This window comes from Lissotriton vulgaris, chromosome 2_2 (genome assembly GCF_964263255.1).
Source record: "Lissotriton vulgaris chromosome 2_2, aLisVul1.2, whole genome shotgun sequence".
Taxonomy (NCBI): Eukaryota; Metazoa; Chordata; class Amphibia; order Caudata; family Salamandridae; genus Lissotriton; species Lissotriton vulgaris.
In genome coordinates, this window is record NC_141688.1 from 115,023,447 (window position 1) to 115,042,870 (window position 19,424).

The 19,424-nt window shown below is 42.7% G+C and overlaps 1 protein-coding gene across 1 annotated transcript in view; it reads right to left on the reverse strand.

Moving 5' to 3' along the window:
- CIB2 (calcium and integrin binding family member 2) overlaps positions 1-19,424 on the reverse strand; it is a 517,364-nt gene that overhangs the window by 298,455 nt on the left and 199,485 nt on the right. The window lies entirely within an intron of this gene.

The window sequence follows — 19,424 nt, forward strand, 5'->3', positions numbered from 1 at the left end:
GTTGAGACATCTCATACAATACAATATATTAAAACATCTGATATTACATCAAAATTACACAAGTATGTCAAGAAAAAACATATGTACCATAATCTAATCATCGAGTGTAATGACACAATACATTTTCAAATAATACGAGAAAGACAAAGAAACCCCTTATATTAAATAGAACAAATGATGTTGCTACAGATTAATCAGATCCAATAGCCTTTACACAAATTATATGTGACTTCCAGTGTCCAAAATTGGGGTATATCTGGAGACCCCTAGGCTTTACTTGAATTCTATATTACGTAGTGCGTCGCCGCGTTTCGGTGTTTAAGGCCGTAGATATGGTCACACCTTCTTCAGGACAATTTGAATTCACATGGGGTCATCATGCTCTTGTTACTGGTATCCTTCTGTATATTAGAAAGATATCAATCAGTACACGCTTATGTCTGTGCTTTAATGTCACAGTATTACATTTGGATGGACAATTTCTCTTAATTCTCAGTTACATTCTTGAAGTTGCTATGACAACAATAGGCCTACTGTCCACAACAACAGGGTACATTCAGTTAGAGTACTCCTATTCTCTTTATGCATACGTTTTGACTATTAATCATGCTCAATTCGTTACACATTTTCCATCAACCTAAAAAGTCTCAATGGCCCTCCGTTACATTTTAGTGGGCAACCTTATGGGGTACATCTTTCATGCCACTCAGTATTTTTAGTTCTATTGCCATACTAACCTCTATTGTTGTTATTAGATGTTAAGGATACCCTGTGGGGAGATGTATTTTCTTTGTTTTCCCACATTTAATATAGCTCCGTCGTCGGCAAATAGTTTGTGATCGGGAGCCTCTAGGTTGAATCTAGGGGGTAGTTTAAAAGACAACCGTTGGATTTTCTTTCTATGAATTATACTATTTTTGCTTTCCTCTTACTCATGTTTAGGTTGCCCATCCAAATGTAATACTGTAACATTAAAACACAGACATAAGCGTGTACTGATTGATATCTTTCTAATATACAGAAGGATACCAGTAACAAGAGCATGATGACCCCATGTGAATTCAAATTGTCCTGGAGAAGGTGTGACCATATCTATGGCCTTAAACACCGAAACGCGTCGACGCACTACGTAGTATAGAATTCAAGTAAAGCCTAGGGGGCTCCAGATATACCCCAATTTTGGACACTGGAAGTCACATATAATTTGTGTAAAGGCTATTGGATCTGATTAATCTGTAGCAACATCATTTGTTCTATTTAATATAGGGGGTTTCTTTGTCTTTCTCGTATTATTTGAAAATGTATTGTGTCATTACATTCGATGATTAGATTATGGTACATGTGTTTTTTCTTGACATACTTGTTGTGTAATTTTGATGTAATATCAGATGTTTTAATATATTTTATTGTATTGTATGAGATGTCTCAACGTCAAATGTTTTCAGAAAAACAATTTTTCGGAAATTTTAACAAAAATGTTGTCTCCTACTTCAAAGGAGAATATTGTTCGATTTTTAAATAAAAGAGTGTAAACGTTACATTTTAGTGTCTGCCTCTCTCTCTCAGCGTCTCTCTCTCTCTGTCAGTCAGTCAGTCTCTCTCTGTGTCAGTCAGTATCTCTCTACCTCAGTCAGTCAGTCTCTGTCAGTCAGTCAGTCTCTCTCTCTGTCCGTCAGTCTCACTCTCAATTAGTCTCTCTCTCTGTCAGTCAGTCACTCTATCAGTCAGCCAGTCTCTCTCTCTCTGTCAGTTTCTCAGCCAGTCAGACTCTCAGTCAGTCAGTATTCAGTCTCTGAGTCAGTCAGTCAGTCTCTACTCTCTCTCCACTCTCTCTCTCTCTCTCTCTCCATTCTCTCTCTCAATTCACAGCTCTCACTGAAGAGCTGAGGGGGCCCCCTTCATTTACTGAGGAGAGTGGGCTCCCCGCACCGCGGGGGCTGCGGGGGCGTTTGAAACGCCCCTGGCACCAGTCACTCCATTGACATGTTGCGGCATATCCACGTTTTCACAACAAAGGTCCGCATTACACAATTCAAAAACATATTTAAACTATGTCTAAACAAACTACACAAAATCCCAAATAAGCGAAACACAATTCTTTTGTTGAATGCAACAGGGCATGGTTCGTCTCGGGCACTTAAGTGCCGTTAACAACAGTACTGTCATTTAATTAAGACCTCCCATAATGAAAGGGAGGGGGGTACCTTAATATTACTAGATAATGGTTCCCCTTGCCCAGTATCTACTAATTAAGATGTTGCAATTCTATTATTATACTGTTCGACATCTATTAAATATGTTGTTCCAGTTCCACTAACAGTATTTTTAGCGCCCACCAGTATTCCCGGGGTGACATTCTCACGCTTTATAATAATGTTAAATGTTGTATACTTGTAAAGCTCACAGCTGCCCCAGCAAAGGGGCGTCTCGGCGCTGTATACCGCTGGGGAACCCATCCTGGCTTTCCCTGTGAGATGGTCCCTCCTGGGCATCTCCAAGGTGAAAACAAGCATCCCCGGCGCTGATGTGGCCGTTAGTAGAGATTAAGCAAGCTATTGCCCAGAGTTGCTGAGTGGGACCCATGGTTGGAGTAGGCACCAAGGCGAGAATTATTGAGTCCGCTGACCATGGCCCAAGACCCTGCCGCTTGGGGAATCGAACCCTTGTCCAGGGTCGACCTCTGCTTCCGGGTCTACCGCCTCTAACCAGTGAGCCACACCACTCTACTCTAATCTGATGATTATTATTTTTTTGCAGATAAATTATACATTTAACTCACTGACATCTATGTTAGTGGGGGGTGGACGGTGGTTGCACCAAATCTGTTCACCAGATTCCTAGCTGATCTGATTGCGTACGAGAGATGCATCACAGGTAGGTTGACCAACTGCTATGGGTGCAAATTCAGGACGTTAAGAGTAAAAATTCAGTTCAGAAGGTTAAAATTCAGGACAAAGATTCAGTACAGAAGGTCAAAATTCAGGACAAAACTTCGGGACAAAAGGTACGTTTTACAGACACATTATTAGAGGAAGTCAAAATAAGTTTTATATAAGGTTGAGACAATCGTGCACTTCAGTTTTTCGGTATGCGTGCAGCTTTGAGGAACTGTGCAGGTCTGTTTGTGGTATTTCATATGATAATAATCTATTTATATGGTTACTGCACTGGGTTGTCCAGTTTGATCTTTTGTTTACAACTCATGGTTCTGAGAAGGCATATTTGATGAGAGAAGTGGTCAGGAAGATATGCTCACATAGACTTTGTTACTAGCATCTCATATCTGAGAGCCATTGTGAGATGTAAAGCTGCACGCATAGGTGAACTAAAGGGAGGATTGCTGTGATGAACCCACTATATGGAATGCATTATTGGTGGAACTTAAAATATGGAATCTGACTTTGCTTATTGGGGCTTCGCAGAGAGTTGCACAAACTGATGGAAGGTACAAACATGCCTTTCCCTACAGCTTTCTTAAAGAATGCACTGTCAATACACTATTACATAGTTTATTTTTGATGCCTTGTCTAGTGCTAAGAACACAATATACATCTCAAGCACAGTTCATGGCACTATGAGGCTCTCCCTTAAACCTTACACCTACAATAAAATATGTAAACATTTACAATTACTAGTGTAGCATTCATGTAGTAGTTGGGTGTCACTCAAATGTCATCTATTAATTATTTCATCCATCATTCAGTCTTTCACCATTCATCTGTCCTTCCGTGTGCCCATCCATATCCAAACCTTTTCAACCATTTGCACACCTATCCATCATCTATCCTTCCATCCATCATTTCACTCATCCATCCCCTCATCCACCCTTTCACTCATCCATCCATTCATCATCTATCCATCTTTTCACCCAATCCATACTTTGACTCATCTATTCACTCTTCCACCCATCCATTCACTCATCCGTCCAACCATTTACCCTTTCACCCAAGCCATCCTTTCACTCATCCATCCACTCTTCCACCCATCCATCCATCCATTCACCCATCCAGCCATCCTTTCACTTACTCATCCATGCAGCCAGTCACTCATTCCCCAACCCATTCACCCTTTCACTCATCCATCCATCCATCCATCCTTTCTTCTAGCTCTCCACTCTCCCTTTCATTCATGTGTGCATTCTTTCACTCATCCATCTTTACATTCTTCTGTTCACTTATCGGTGCACCCATTTGCCCATCTATTCTGTAAATCATTCATCCATGCTTTCACTCATCCATCCTCCCTTTCTCTCCATTCCCCCCTCACTTGGCCACCCATCCTTACATCCACCCTTCACCCATCCAACCACCCATCCAGTTGCAGACGAAAGGGGCCCATCAAGAACTTCACCCTCACTGTAGTGCCTAAAGCAAGGGGTGGGGTGGGGGAGGGTTCACTATGCCCCTGCACATAGGCAATGTGAAAACTTGTAAGTCATGCATGATGTGCAGTGCCAGGACACTAGGTGACTGACATGGTTTTGTTTCCAAAGCTTTAAGTGGGATGAAAAAACTGGGGGGTCTCTCCAAAGGGGTGTTCGATATAATTAAGGGCATAGCTTAAACCGCCTAAGCTAAGAATCTGTTCTTAGCATAGTGTGCCACTCAATGCACGACTCACAGGTAAGCCATGAACAAAAGCCACACGCACTCATCATAGAGCATAAACACCACCCATGAGTGTGGGATTCCACAACTGTGCTCTTCCATCACTTTCAAAGCAGATTCCTCACAATCCTCTAGAGACTGTATGAACCTCACTGTGTTAGAAAAAAAGTCACAATATAGCTGCATGCCCATAGTGTTGTCACCAAGACATATTTGTTCAATCAACTGTGTGAATCGGTTTTAAATCATGCATAGTTCGAATAATTGCCTGCCCATTAACACCCAACATTGTGCTCTATTACTTACCACTAAAAGTAAAGTAAAGTATGAAGTCTTATATAGCGCGCGATTACCCTGGGGCATCTCGGCGCTTGCATAGGGAACCCGTCCTGGTATTCCCCTGTGAGATAGCCCTGGAAGGGTATCCACAAGGTGAAAGCCAGGCATCCCGCCGCGAGGGGCCGTTGTGGAGATTAAGCAAGCTATTGCCCAGAGTCGCAGAGTGTGAACCCGTGAGCTGAGAAGGCACCGGAGCGAGAATTAACGAGTCCGCGGAATTTTTGAGCCCAAGACCCGCCGAGGCGGGGAATTGAACCCTGGTCCCGGACCGAACTCAAGCTCCAGGTCTGCCGCCTCTAACCCCTGAGCCACACTTCTCCACTACAATGCCCCCCAGCAGGAACACGGGAAGCCCCAAGACCACTGCCCACTCACCCAGCACCTAAATCAGAATCAAATAGCACCTTGAAGGTGAGGCCATGACCAGACCTATAGAGTTATAACATCCAGAGATACATTGCATCAGCTCCCCAGCTCAGAAGGCTACTTCAGGTGACATGTCTGTGTTATAAAGAATATTGGCATAGATACAGAGTAAGGCTAAACAATAGGGAGAGCGAGGGTTTTAGGGGCGCGTCCTGTCCCCAAATGTCAGATGAAGAATCAATGTGGACTAGCTCACTATGTGTTTGGAATATGTTTTTAATATTCTGGGTCACTTGTGATTGCCACCTTGTGGCTGGACCCAATAGGTCTTGTTAATAAACCCCTCGCACACCAACCTGGTTGGTGTCATGCTTCATCATCGGGGTCCAACCAGGCAGCCGAATGCCGCCTGGTTGTGCTTCCACGCCTGACTACAGCAGAGCGGGTGTCGTGCAACAGTGTGATGTGGATGAAGGTGAATATTTTAAAATACACCTCTGGGAATCCTTACCTAGTATTTTATTCTTGGCGGCCCAGGGTGTTAGTTAAAAAATGTGGTGCAACTACAAATAGAAAGATTATTGCTATGAGTTGACTATGTGTTAGCGGTCTACATGTTTCAGTCCCTTAAAATACAGCGCCCAGAGGTTTGATAGTAACCAACGCGCCGGCATATTTCTAGATGACCCCACCTTCAGGAAAGATTGGGCACAAATAGCGTGGAGATGCACCAGGGATTGGATGATCCTGATAATCCAGACAGCGAAAAGACTCTCAGACGCCATCCTGATAGAAATCCAGGCCACAGAGGCACATTTCAAAGCTACCATCACATCCTTCAAGAATCGGTTGGATGAGACAAACAAAGAAATCAATGAATACAAGGAGAATCTAACACAGAGTAAGATAAACAAATTCCAAAAATATTTGAAGAAGTTTTCATACGCCAAGACATACCCGTATTCCGAACCCGACTACAAGGCAACTTCTAAGAGCGACACTTCTGGTGCATCCTCAGATGAGGACTCATCCGGAAGCAGCACTTCAAGCGCTAACAGTTACAAGAAGGAAGGAAGAGGAAGAAATCCTAACTGGCAACCACCTTGGACCCCTATACCACCCAGCCCACAAGGACATTTCCCAGGCCAATACCCACCAATGCACCCACCGTATGGCTATGGATAGAACATGCCATATGGACCCCCCACTTCCTCAGCCCTTTTCCAACCATAATCAAAGGTTCCCTTTTTTAGGAAGAGGCCCAAGAGGCAGAGGCAAAAGACGTCGGGGCAACCAGGTACACTGGGAGGACCAGACCGACGGGGCAGTAACAAGGAGCAAAGCCAGGGCAAAGCAGGAAGTAAGCCTGGTGACAAACTTATCCACACACACCATTACCCCAGACGAAGAAGCAGTCCTAGAAAAGGGACTCGGCTTTGTGCCCAGAGCCTGACTGGATAAATTCCAGTTACACTGTGAACTAGCTTCCTTTTTCAGGAAACTAAAGCTAAAGGCCTTTTTTGAGAACTCCCCTTTCGACGCATCCAGTGAAGCGGATGGAGACATCCAATTCAGAACCAAATCCACCTTTATGCCACCACCAACTGCCATCCCAGCTGAAATTTCAGTATACGAACAGGCAGTGTTCAAAGACATCGAGGAACTCCAAGAGGGACATTCTTTCCAAAACATCAGCAACAAAGAGCGCACATCGCTTCATTCCCTCAGGACTAATGAGACAATTATCATAAAACCTAACGATAAGGGAGGGGGCACGGTAATCATACAGAAGGGAATGCATCAGGCTTCTGAGCGATACTAAAAATTACAGGAGACTACAGGAAGATCCGAGCAACAAGCTCAGAGCCAGCATCGCCAGCCTAGTCGAGGAAGCCGAAACGACAGGCCTCATCCCAGCCAGTGAAGCGAAATTCCTCACCACAACAGAAGGCAAAATCCCATACTTTTACATTGTACCAAAGACCCATAAAAACAAGACACCTGACATGATGAAGCATGACACCAACCAGGTTGTTGTGTGAGGGGTGTATTAACAAGACCTATTGGGTCCAGCCACAAGGCTGCAGTCACAAGTGACCCAGAATATTAAAAACATATTCCAAACACATAGTGGGCTAGTCCACATTGATTCTTCATAGATACAGAGTAGACATGGCATCCATGATGTTGCTGAACATGGGGTAATAGGAAGAAATGTACAAAACGCACCCTGAGATGGGGCACAAACCTGCAATGTCTAGATGTTCGCTGGAAGAAGGAAAGGTTCGGCTTCCCCTCTGAAGCACTTGTACCTGCCGCTTCCTAGCTACTTAAACCCAATGCCTTCCTCCTGTCTCCTACCATTCAGTACTATGTTAGTAGTTCTGAGAGCAGCCAACTTTTTCCAGGCTTACAGGAAATAACTATATGATGCTAAATCTACTCCAGAAAGGTAGAATGCTGTGCCCCAGACCTCGCAGGAGAAAGCCCACCACATGCTGTAAGAGTCCAACCGGCCCATTGTCATTCTGTAGGTGACAATCAACCAGCATACAGAATAAAAATGGACGGGGTGGGGCTGCTCTTGTGCTCCGATATTGAGGGCGAGGCGGCCCCATCATCGGAGCTGAGGCCTCTCAGAGGGGAACAGCTCTGCTCCCTGCAAGGCACAACATTACAGACAAAAGGCGTCCATTTATGGGATCCTCACGGACAATGATTGTGAGGTCCAAATTACGGACAGTCCGTGAAATTTACAGACGGTTGGTCACCGTAATCACAGGAGGCAGCGGGTACAATTTCGCAATTACAAGCACCCTTCTCCAAGCTATGCAGCTCTTCCTTCCCAGCCTCCTCTGTCAGTGAGACAACGCTCGCCTCATATCTTGTTCCACAGAAACTGATTAGTCTTTCCTGGCCATCAGAGCGTGACCATCACAGACACAGCTAGAGCCATCATCCACATACTATTTCTGACGTTGCAGCAAAACTGCTTGCATCGGTCTCCCGGATCAATTTTAAACATTTTTTCCCTCTCAGATTTCTGGCCCTGATTGCACAGGCAGGCCTGCAGCAACACCTACATGGTGGACTCGGTGCACATGTGAAATGATGACACCGGTCTTAAGGGAGAACGAGAAACAGACAGCAGCCCAGCAGAGAAATGTTATTACCGGAATAAAAACTTGTCTGCTGGAAAATTAGATTTGCAAAAGCTGCAACAGAGGAGGAGAGATACCAAGGGATGGTGGGTATTATCAGACTGTGCAGCAGAAGCGATTTAACCCTATGTGATGAGTCAGCCCTGAAGGCACAGGTCCAAAAATCCAGTCATTGACTGCATCACCACTCAGCACGGAAATGTCAACACATCTGCCTCATAACAAGATGAGCGTGAAGAAAGGGCATCAAAGTCCAACATTTAAACAAGAAACATAAGGTAATGGTTCAACATGGGAAACATCCTTTACAACACAACCATTACATCGCACTACACTTACAACGCAGTCATTAGATCGCAACAGCCTTTACAACGCATTTCACTACAACGCAGGCATTACAACTGATACCATTACAACGCAAACCATTACAACGCATAGTCCCCCTACACTATCCAACATTTACCCTACTGTTGCACTCCCTGGAGTTCGAATAGTAATTTTTACCCCTATGTTATCCAAAACTTCCCTTAAATGCAATGTAATGGTATGCGTTAAAAAGGTATAAAGCGATGTAATGGTACCGTTAAAATGCGATGTAGTGTCATGCAATGTAATGGAGTGTGTTGTAAAGGATGTTGCGATGTAAAAACTGCGTTGTAAAGGCATGCGTTGTAAATGTATGCGTTGTAACGTCATACTTTCATTCAACATAGTCGAAGAACACGGATTATGAATTAAACTGAGGCAATAGGGACTCTAGGTAAATCACTGTTCGAGAGGTTTTAAGGAATGGGCAAAGTATGTAATTACCCAGGGCCCCCACCCTCCGAGGGTCCCATTAGGAAGGTGACATTTCTCTCAATTTCTCCTCTATTTTTCTATCTCAACCTCTCTTCCTCTTCCTCTCTTATGCCTACCTACACGCCTGACTATCGCTCTCTCATTAGTGTCACCTTAAAGATTTTTGACCAAGACATATTTCATTTGCTTTTGAGTGACCCAGTTTCTGATAGTTTACATATAATTCACTATTCGGGCTAGAATTAGCAGAACATTAATAACACAATTCAAGATTGTTCCTAACAGAAGCCCCCCCAAAAAATATTTTTTACCTGGGCCCACAAAGTCCTTCAAAAGACACTGATCATTATAGTCCCTTTACATGCCCATTGTTAGCTGCATCCTAAAAGGACAGTTTCAGCAATCTCTCTTCTCCACCTACAGAAACCATTTCGCTAACAACAAATCCCAAAATTCTACATTCTTAACTAGAAAATGATATATATATATTTTCTTTTTACTGCAGACATCCCAACAGTATGGGTAAGTATCTTACTATTTTCAATAAACAATTTCTGTTTGGGGGAAACCTTTTTTTTGCAAGGCAACTCCCACAAAATACCTACCAGTGAACATGTGTAATATGGTCCAATATTGCCATCTCATAGTTCTGATGGCATTTAAAAATCCCTTGACCTTCCTCTTCCTAGTCATTCGTAAACTAAGCGGCTTTCGGTCACATGGTTAGGATGTCACTGGAGTATGTATGTATATGAATAACTCTGAGTACTTCCCAAGTTTTAGGTGGAGAGCAGCTCCTTTATATGGAGTACTGCACAACACAACCAACATTCTAAATCTGCTCACCTCAAATGTCTTGAAGTGGAGAATAAGGCAAATGGCATCCATGACATTGCCAAAAAGTGGCAAAAGGTTTTGTCACCTTTTCAGCTCAGCATGGATGACATTGTACCTTATGTCATATTCTAAAATCACTATACAAGGGAATTTTTTTTCCTATAGTCCACTTTGGGTCGGACGACTTGGAATGGTCTGATTGGCTATGCAATTACTTAGCTCGAAAATCACGTTGGCGGAAATAAACACAGCAACCTTAGCACTGCCTGGTGGGAAAGCTGCAGGAGAAGACTGCTTACCTATCGAATTGTACAAAGCTTGTGCTCAGGAACTACTACCCCTTTTAGAAACAGTTATTGATTCTATAAATACTTCGGGGCAAGCTCCTGCATCTTGGAAAATAGCGAAAATTGTCTTATTTCTCAAGAAGAACAAAACACCAGAGGATTGTGGGTCTTTTCAACCGATTTCTTTGTTAAATTCGGACGCCCAAATTTTCGCCAAAATCTTGGCTAATCGGCTAGTCCCTATCATGCCCGATTTGGTCAACATACAACAGCACGGATTTGTGACGGGTAGAGACACCACTGTGCATGTGAACACTGCAATAACAGCGTTCAATGTGGCCTCGACAACTCTCACCCCACTTCGCATGGTCATGCTTGACGCTGAGAAAGCGTTTGACCGAGTGGGGTGGGTATATCTGTGGGAGGTCTTAAAAAAGACTGGAATTCAAGGGCACTATTTAGACTGGGTACGCTCACTATATGATAATCCGCTGGCTAAGATTAGTTATGGGGGAAGGGAATCAGCAAACTTTACAATACATAGGGGAACCCAACAAGGCTGCCCTTTGTCCCCTTTTCTTTTTGCCCTATCATTAGAACCATTTTTAAATGCACTTTCTGCCCAAGCTAATATTATTCCCGTACAGCACTGTGGTGTCAGTCTAAAAATAACGGCATTCGCAGATGACATTGCGGTGTTTACCTCCGATTTAACTAAAGCTATCCCAGAAATAGTAAATGAAGCTACATTGTTTGGTAATGTTTCAGGATACAAACTAAACGTAAATAAGACGCAGGTTATTTCAAACTACAAATCAACTCAAGCGATATCTGGTATTTGTCGAAGTGCGACCTATCTAGGTATTAAAATATCAGCAAGTACCGATAGGACACTTAAAATGAATTATGATTACTTTCTAAAGGAAACTGCCCTAACTTTGAAAAAATGGCATAAGTTACCGATAAGCTTAGTAGGGCGTATTAATCTTGTAAAAATGAAGATTTTGCCTAAACTGCTTTACCTATTCAGGTCTATACCCCTACAACCTAGTAAACTTTTTTTTAAAAAGTTGGATGGTATATGTAGTAGCTTTGTATGGGGGCTATAAATAAGCATGCAGGGCAATAAAATTCCTGGCACTACCACTTGATAAGGGGGGGCTATCGTTTCCAAATTTTAGGTTATATTTTCTTGCCACTTTTTTTCGCCGAATACGTAGTGTTTTAAAAAATGAAAGTTCGCTTTATTATCATCACTACTGACAGTAGCCAATTCTTGTTTCGCATGCATGATCCTAACTACTACAAACGTGTAAAGTTCAAGACAGCTAGACATATCCAAAATATTTGGGATGAAGTCATGCAAACTGATAACATCTTGTTTTTTAATGCGGATCTTAGACTTTGGTACAACCCAGGTTTGCCAAGTATTTTTTCAGATAGGGCAGGAAAACTTTGGGCTAGGTTTAGCATTAATACCTTGGGCGATTTGTATGGTCCGAATGGGTTTATGGACTTCTATACACTCAAGTGCATATATAAGTTAAACAACGATATGTACTTTAAGTATATGCAAATACGAGATTTCTTACATTGTAAAATGAAGATTGTAGACGTGGCCACATCGGATATATTAAGATGCCTGTATTCAGAAAAAACCAAATCTCTTATAAGTACAGGGTATCGCTATCTGACAAATGGTAAAACCGATGATACTGTGAAACTAGCGGCTAAATGGTCATCAAGGCTTGATATGAACATTAACCCCACCCAGATATCCCCCTCATTATGTCACATAAACTATATAGTCCAGTCTTCTAATCTGAGGTTACAACTGTACAAAACTATCACACAACTATACTACACTCCACAACGTATATCTAGCTGGTCATCGGGTGCACAACTTTCTGATAAAACAAAATGCCCTAAATGTGACTTACAAGCTGCAGGCATAGAGCATATGCTATACTCATGCCCGATGTTGTCTACTTACTGGAAGGGGATAATGGACGTTTTAAGGGACAAACACATTGATACTCCACCTATCACAGCACATTTGGTTTTACTGGACATTCAAGATACTCTAAGTCAACATTCAGATTTAATATCTATTGAATTTGCTTGTGCCAGGTTAGTGCTAGCAAGATCATAGATATCAAAAGAAATTCTGACTGTAATGGATTGGTGGACTTTAATAAACGAAATTAATGTGATGGAAATCTAGCCAGACTCAGAGGCCCTAGGGCCCTGTTAAAGAAAGAAAATATTTGGCGAACCTTTTTTGATTTATGATACTTGTTCTTCATTGCTTCTCTGACTATCTTGTACAACCCGAGGTCAAGTGAATATTGTCTTACTTTTTTTACTTTCTGTTCATAATAATATGTTCAAGCTGTTCCTCTGGTTATCGATGAAAATTGGAAAGTGTAAATGTATTTCTTTTTTTCATTTCTTTGCTTCATATGTATATACATTTTATATTTTGTAAACTGTGTTACGTTCATACTCTTGCAATAATAAAAATGAAAAAGTGAAAAAAAGGAATGGTCTGATTGGCTAGCAAGAATTTCAACTATACGAAAAATGTTGCAGTCACCATTACAGAATGTGGGAGCTCAGTCCCCGCATCTGGAATGGTGATCAACTGAGGCATGAAGATGTATCCAGAATCACCTACAGGTGTGTGAGTAGTGCAACAGGATACATATAGGTGTATATCTATTGCAACACACAAGCTGCAGTAAAAGTGCATGTAATTAAAAAGTTGACTTGGCTGAAAATCATCATCAATTTGAAGTGCGACTGATGTATTTTGTTACATTTTCACATTGATCTAGATAGTCCCAAAAATGTATTTGGCAATTCATCCATAATGCTTAAAAAACAATACAACAACACAGTAATTCATCGTTCATGTAATAAATACTATCAAAAGAATAGAACACAGATCTACAAATACAACAGAGGGTCATATGACGCAGCTCCACAATTTCTATAAACTTTGGATATGCAGAAAAGCTGGTACCATCAGGTGGTTTTGAAGGCATACTGATACATAATTAAAAGTCAGTTAAAATTGTGCTCGTGCCCCTCTAAAAAGAAAGAACATGTTTCAAACAGTTCTAGAGGGTTTTTATAGAAACGTACGAGGAATGGACTTGGTGAACTGCAAGTCCGTGTCCCCCATCAGTCTTGTTAGCAAAAACAGAGAAAGACTATACATCAATTAAAATCAATATGCAGTTCAAGATAGTAAAAACTAGTTAAAATATATAGGGCCACAGGTATGACCGTTTTTTGCAGTCACAAACAGGAAATTGGCCCATTTGCGACCACAAAAAAGGGTGGTGGTGTGTACAAACGCTATTTAGAGAGTCGGTGACTCTCAAAATAGTGTTTGCGAATCACTATTAGGAAGGACGATGCTAAGGGTGTACCTTCCTAAAAAGCAAAGCAAACACAAGGAGATGATGGACGGAACGCAGAAACTCTTCAGACACTCACCCCAGGCACAGATCAGGGTTGAATCCATCATCGTTCTTTATCTCAATTCGCCACCTCAGATCATACCCAGCTATTTGCAAATCAGTCTTGACCCTGTGCGTTATGAAACAGTCCAGCCCGAACTGCCAAGCCAGGGCTTTTCTGGACTGGAAACAAGCATCCTGGGACCAGTTTCGGGGTAACACCCCTCATCAACCTGGCTAGCTTGAATCCAGTGGGAAAGTGAGCAAGGGACCCATGAGACTGATTTGCATACAGCCAGGGCAGTGAAGGCAGGGCATTTAAGCACTTCAAAGGAATGCCCCTAGAAGTTTCTACCCACTTTAAATGCTCAACTGTGTTTAAAAGAAGGACCTCAGACACCACTACTTCAGTACACTTCTGGACCTGTGGATACTCCACCAGGAAGGAGGACAGCTGTGCTGCTGAAAGGATTGTCACTCTGAAGGAGCTGCCGCCTGTTGTGCTGACTTGCTGCCTGCTGCCCTCTTGCCTGGGGAGGAAGAACTGGACCTGCATCCTGTCTTGAACACAGGACCCCAGAGCGACTCAAAGGGCTAGGCTGTTGGCCTCCTGTTCTGAGCCTAAGAGACATAAAAGACTCCACAGCGGCTCTTGGACCTGTTTCAGTGAGTTCCTGACACCCCAAGTGGTGCCTCTTCGGTCCTGAACCCTTGGTGTGGCTCACGGACACCAGAAATCAAGCTTTTGAGCTCTTTGCAACCGCAAATAGGTCAGTTCATACCAAAACCACACCGCTAGCACCGAAAATCAGTGCGCACCGCTGCTAGCCTATCTCTTCACATTCCAAGCATCGATCGCCGTGGAGAACTGCCAACACAAGGTTCTAGTCCACCCGACTTGCTCTTCATTGCCACGCTGACCATCACCAGTGGCGCTCTCCTTGCAGTCCACTCTAATATGAATGGGACTCTTGGCACAAAACTTGAGTAGGAAAACCTTCAACGCAATTAACCTATGACTGCATAGCTCCATTGTGGTCGGCCTGAACTATTGACTTTGACCGGGTCTAGCGTGACCAGATAGCAGCCTTTGCCACTTTGTTTTTTGGGTGCTATATTGCAGTTATTCTTTATCATTTCATAACACGAGCCTGCATACCCCTCTGGATCTCAAACTAATTTAAGTTTAAAGATTACAGCCTTACTCTATTAAGGCTGGCTGTCCTTTCCACGTTGCTGGTCCTTTTAGGAAATAGCTTGGTGGCTTGGTTTTCATCTTCATGCTCCATGGCTTGTTGTAGTAGAACATGGATCGGGCATTTTAGTTATTTATTTAGTGTTTTCTATCGCGCAAACATGACCCAATCCTGGGTGTCAGGGAGCTTTACAACTCAACAGCAATTAGTTTTGTTCCAAGTTTACAAATTACAAATAATATACATATTAAGTCTTACAAGGCAACTACTCGGGTTATAGAAGGACATGACATGACATGACATATTTGCATATAAAATGTAAAAATCATTCCTAACGAAAACGTGGAGTCAGAACTGGATAACAGTTACAAGACCAGACCAATATCAAGGTGGCTTGATAGAGGTACCTTCAATAGCCAACGTCCCTGAATCTTGGTATGTACTAGGCGCAGAGGTCTTCAAACTTTTTTGCTCAGAGCCCCCTCTAAGTAAAATGTTTTGAAGTCGGACCCCCATCCAAAAATTATGGCAAGGATTAACTCTCTGAAGAAGAGGTCTCTGACCATTTGTACACATAAAAATGAGCCCCCATACAGTGCTCCCTATTCTGAGCCTTCTCCTTGACAATATCTAGTATCTCAAGAGTAGCTCTGGAACTGCCTCCCCCCTGATCTGGTGGGTCCGTCTTCTTTGGCACTTTTCCGTAAGGACTTGAAAACCTGGCTTTTCCGGGAGGCGTACCCCTAGGCCATGGACCCGACGATGCTGAGACATGTCACCTCAGATTTGCTTTGTCTGGCGCCTTAATGCCCTTGGGCTACGTTGCGCTATATAAATTTCCTTTATTATTATTATTATTATTATTATTATTATTATTATTATTATTATTATTATTATCAATCATTTCCTCTGTCTTAAAGACCATTACTGTGAGGCCCCTGGGGTTGAGAAGAGTAGGGCTCTGCATCTGAATGCAACCCTGCTGGCCTTCTACCTGCCACCCATGGACTCCGCTTTCACAAAAAAATGGCCCCTGAATGGTTGCTGCTGACTTTGAGGAGGCTCTGCCTGAAAGTGAAAGGTGTGGTGGTAGTGCAGAAAGTTAATGAAGAAACCAGACTTCTTACCAGCCATTAATTGATTAAGTCCCTTAAAGTCAGGGCCACAGGAACTATGGGGTTCTGCAGCAGCAGCTTTCTCCGCATAATTTTTAAGCTGTAATTATATTATTTTATGCTCACTTAATTGACTGTGAAAACACAAAACACTTTGTATTGTAATTGCATTTACATAGGTCTTGCTACCCCTGGTGGGGTGTTGAAGTGCTTTCTTTGGCGAGTAGCACACTACTCTGGAACTCATACAGTATTAGTGGTGAATTAGTATAGTGAAATATGAAATTAATTTGAGTGGTGGACATGTTAGTCTGTTTTTTGGATTGAAAATAATAGTGGAGGTATAGAAGAGGGAAGGATTGATTTTTTTTGTTTTTTGGAGCTCATAGCAGTAGGACGCTAGGTATGAGTAAAGGGGAGGTGGAGGGGGATGAGGGCAAAGACATGCCCCAGTAGAGAACGCACTAGTCCACCAAGCCACTAGACCCAGCATTGCTTTCCGGAGGGAGCGATTTGATTTCACATATTTCTAAACCTACTGATTTCACCCCCCCCTCTCCCCCACAGCTCCCCCTTGCTACGTTACTCGTGGCAAGAAACAATCAGAAGTTCCCCTGGTGTGCACCCAATGTGCGCCAGCTTAGCCAGTTCCAATTAAATACACAGGCGAGTGTGGTAAAACCAAGGAAAATTAATGCTTGCTTAGTTTGCATTCAGATGTGGAGCCCTGAAAAAGGCCTAGTGTTGGTGACAGTTGCAGAAAAGCACCTAGAGAAGGCGGTATTTAATTTTACAGAACATTGAATATAATATTACTCTGTTTCGGTCATAAACATAAACAAATGAAAACATTTGACATAGTACAGACACTGGTGATACAGGCAGCAAGAAGATGGTAGCTTTGGCGTTTCAAGAAAGAAGAAAGCCAGTAAATATGTAATATTCGTTTTCTACCAACAAATTTGTATGGTGGATGCAGATCACTTTACTCAAGTCAGTCATTAGCTAGGTGAGTTTAATCACACTCCAATTATTCCATGGGTCAAATCTTTTCAGTCACGTTTCATTATTTTAACCAAAAATAATATTTCTTTTCTTTGAAGAGCCCAAAATAATGCTCACAAATTAGGGCAATGAGGTCCCAAACAAAACGCAGTGGCTAGAATATTCTTCTTCTGGAATAACAATCTTCCAGACTCTCACCAAATAACCGTAGACACATTTGCTGAAAGAAACACACTGTTTTTCAGAAGTTTTCAAAAATGTGGTATTCACATGCAACCACTGACTGTGGGCCTGCTCGTGCCCTCCAGTGCTGGCCCTCTGGAGTGAGACAGAACATGCAGATGAGACCTCGCGGCGGCCATGGGACTCGACCTCGCCCGGCTGCCATCCCGCTGAACACGTCGAGCTAACATTCTACCTTTTTCAGAGCGTGCCAATATAAAAATAGCCGACAATGCTACAGGTTGGAGGCTTTTTTTTCTTTAGCAACTTCTTGACCCTGCCAGCACATTTACTGACCCCCGCCCCCACTTCACGCTTTTCGCTCCGAGTAAATGAAGACAGCCTGCAAATGCAGCAAATAAACATTGCTTCACTTCCAGGCCATCTTCATTTACATATACTTTCAGAGGCATTTGTGCCCCCTGGGAACCCATCGACGCCTCCCAAGGGGGGCGTGCCCCACAGTGTGAAGACCTCTGCACTAGGGTATCCCAACAGGTCTGACTAAGGCCCAGATGTATCAAGATTCCGATTTGCGAATTCTAAATAGCGATTTTTTGCGAATTGCTATTTAGAATTCACAAAATGGAATGTATGTACAAAATCGTTATTTTTTAGCGATTCCTTAATATTCTTTATTTGCGAATTCGCATTTTGCGAATTCGCAAATAAAGAATAATTTCCAATGCATTCCTATGGAAGGCCCATAGGAATGATAGTGCAATAATTCTCAAATTGCGAATTCGCAATTTGCTAATCGCAAATTGAGAATTATTTCAAGGGTGTAGGGGTGTCTCAAAGACACCCTACTGCACCCCTGAAATTTACATGTGTGTGCATGTGGCACACATACATTACCTATAGGCATGTATGTGTGTCACATGCCACCCTCACAAATGCCAAATAGGGCATTTTTAAAAGAAATCGCAAATTACCACCAACTTCAAGTTGGTGGTAATTTGCAATTTCTTAACAAAAATCGCAATTTCACAAAGTTACATACATATCATTTAAGGAATTGCAAAAATTGCGATTCCTTAAATGCTATGGCAAAATAAGGAATCGCAATTTTTTGCGATTCCTTAAATTGCGATTTTTTGATACATAGCATATCATGCTAAAAGGCCGTTTGCGAGTCGCAAAGGCCGAAATTCTGTGAATTTCGGCCTTTGCGAGTCACAAAAGCCTTGATATATCTGGCCCTAAGATCCATATGAGGGACTCGATTAAAGCCCCCAGACTTGTGCAATCCTAGGAGTCATTACTCTGATAAGAGAAGTACCGTCATCCCGCTTATATTCACCCATTAGCACTTCTGGGGAAAAAAGTCGCTCAGGATTGACTCAAAGGAGCCGTGAGAGGACCCTAGTTGGTCAAGGGAGGAATTTACTCATGAGAAAGGACTTGGCCTCTTTTTTGAATCGCGAGACCGAGGTCATTCCTCTGATATTTGGCATATGACGGTGTAGTGGCCTCAGCCGTGTAGGAAGGGGGGTGCACAGGGGTGTGGGCCGCGCCGGGTGTCATCACTGAGGGAGGTGACAAAGTGGCAAAAATATGTGTTTTAAACACATATTTCTGCCCTTTTGTCACCCTCCTCAGTGATGACACTTGTCAAGCCGGGGGTGACTAGAAATTTTTTGCACCCGGTACCACCTGACCTTACCACGGCACTGAGTGGCCTAGCAGTGCTTTGTCGACAGTGGTGTAGTGGATTCGAATTGTGAGCTGCTGTAAACAGCTTGTGGGTGATTAACCTGTGCGTGGGCGGTTTATGTAGCTCTGGCCACTGTGTACGGGTGTGTGTGATTTTATTATTCCACTCAAATAGTGCGCATACAGTGTTTTGAGCACTGCTGTGTAATCGGTAGGTGGTTTGGTGTTGTTTTCCAGCAGTTTCTTGATTCCCTATACTTTCAGGAACTTTTATAATATATGAGGTATTTGTCTGTGGTATTTTCCACTAGCTTGCACTCACCTCTAATACTTGTAATAGGGTTTTATTTACTACCTGTGATTTT